The sequence below is a fragment of the Tachyglossus aculeatus genome, chromosome 11 (genome assembly GCF_015852505.1).
Source record: "Tachyglossus aculeatus isolate mTacAcu1 chromosome 11, mTacAcu1.pri, whole genome shotgun sequence".
NCBI lineage: Eukaryota > Metazoa > Chordata > Mammalia > Monotremata > Tachyglossidae > Tachyglossus > Tachyglossus aculeatus.
This window is the reverse complement of record NC_052076.1, coordinates 51,559,185-51,561,377: the sequence shown is the minus strand read 5'-3', so window position 1 is coordinate 51,561,377 and position 2,193 is coordinate 51,559,185. Positions and strand designations below refer to the sequence as shown.

The 2,193-nt window shown below is 41.5% G+C and overlaps 1 non-coding gene across 1 annotated transcript; it reads right to left on the bottom strand.

The window, feature by feature from the left end:
- Positions 1-1,682: 1,682 nt before the first annotated feature.
- Positions 1,683-1,820, bottom strand: LOC119935276. The gene has a single exon (XR_005453163.1). It is a non-coding gene; the product is annotated as a small nucleolar RNA SNORA7 (small nucleolar RNA).
- Between the last annotated feature and the right edge of the window lie 373 nt (positions 1,821-2,193).

Sequence of the window (2,193 nt, the reverse complement as noted above, 5' to 3'; positions counted from 1 at the left end):
GGTAGCCTTAATGATGTGTGGCCCCAAACGTGGCAGAACGCATTCTGGGAATTTCTGGTTCATCTGGGCACCACTTCCCTCTCCACTGGGGAGCTTCGAACAAAGGGAAAAAATGTGCAGCCATCAAAAAGTACAATTGAAACATCTACAGCTCTTCCCAAACTCCTTTTTGTTTCCTATTTTATAGTCCCATTTGGTGAGTTTTTGTTGGGCTGTTTGGCTGTGTTTACACTCATAGTCAGTAAGCATCACGTAAGGGCAATTGACCCTAAAAAATCCTGTCTCATCCAGCTTCTGTATTCCTTCAGCTTATATGAAAATGAAAAGGGGAAAGCCCTCTATTCTCCTAGCCTGGGTTTTTAGTAAATCTTAAAAAGAAAAATAAGGAATTTCTAAAGTCCCACGGGTTTCTTCTTTTGTGGGCTTCCTCCACTATTTCCATCTTACTGTTTTTGATGTTATTCCCTTAAGATTTTTCACTTATCTCTTCTATACAAAGTGTGAACTGAATGCATTAAAATCAGCTCTCCCTCAGGCGTGGAGTTTTGCTGAATTAAATATTAATTATTGTTGGATGAATGAAACAATATCCATAGATAATGATTCTGTTTCCACAAATTCATACCTCACCCCAGTGGTATTTCAGCACACCTAAAATAGACTGAAGGTTGGGGAGGAGATTTATCAAAAGAACACTACGTTTCGGCGGTTGAATACACTAACGAGCTAGTGCTACCGAGATTCAGGGTCATTACCGTGAGGACAAACGCTCAGGAAATAATTGAAGCTTTACAGGAATTCCTGTAAACAACCTTACTGGAGTTGGGGGTGTTGTATGCCCAGTAAACGAGTGTGTATGTGACAGTTACAGTCCAAGCTGAGCCTGGAGAAGAAGGACCTGAAGAAAAGAAATTCATAATCTAGTCCGCAAGCTTGACTCCTTAAATGCCAAGCTCCTCACTGTGCCTCACCCTTGCTTCTCTCACCAAGGACCCCTTGTTCACGCCCTTCATCCTGCCTGGAACTCTACATCCGACAAAACCTTCAAAGCCCTATTAAAATCGTATCTCCTCCAGGGAGCCTTCCCTGACTTAAGTCTCACGTCTCCATCTAATTTCCCCACCCCTACTGTGTCACCCATGAACTTGTGTTCATTCCCCCTAAGCATATACGCAATCACCCCACACCACTTATGTCGTCTTAAATAAATATATATATATATATGTTTGTACATATTTATTACTTTATTTATTTATTTATTTATTTTACTTGTACATATCTATTCTATTTATTTTATTTTGTTGGTATGTTTGGTTTTGTTTTCTGTCTCCCCATTCTAGACTGTGAGCCCACTGTTGGGTAGGGACGTCTCTATATGTTGCCAACTTGTACTTCCCAACCTCTTAGTACAGTGCTCTGCACACAGTAAGTGCTCAATAAATACGATTGATTGATTGATTGATTGATTGTCTTGTCTTATCCTACAAGTCTTTCCCAACCCATAGCTACTCCATGGATGCATCTCTCCCAGAATGGCCCACCTCCAGCTGCAATCGTTCTGGTACTGTATCCATAGAGTTTAAACAGAACTGTTTTACCATTGCCTTCTTCTGCGCAGTAAACTTGAGTCTCTGCTTTCGACTCTCCTTCATCCCGCTGCTGCCCAGCACAGGTGAGTTTTGACTCGTAGCAGATTGCCTTCCACTCGCTACCCACTGGCCAAAGTAGAAATGGAATGGATATGCCTCTGCTTGACTCTCCCTCACATGGCCGAGACTGGTAGAGTACTGGAAACCCTCCAGGTGCGATCCTGAAAGGGGGACCACTTAAGTACACATCCTTATACCACCTGCGATTTATTTTAACGTATGTGTCCCCTACTAGATCATAAGGTCCTAGAGATCAGAGATGTGTCTACTTACTCTAATTTACTCTCCCAAGTAAATGCTCAAGAAATACCACTGACTGCTTTAAGTAGAGAGATCCGCACCTTGAAACATTTCAAAAGACTAACACGAAATAACTGAGAAGGAATTGAAAACATCCCCATTCTTAATATCAGTTAAAACTGATGCCTTTCAAGGCTAGTAGGTAATTCTTAAAGGACTCTATTTTTCCAAACAACAGGTTTGTTTTCTTTGGGCTTGGGTACCTAGTCAAAGTGAAGCAGAGGGCAGCAAGTTTATCCAGAAA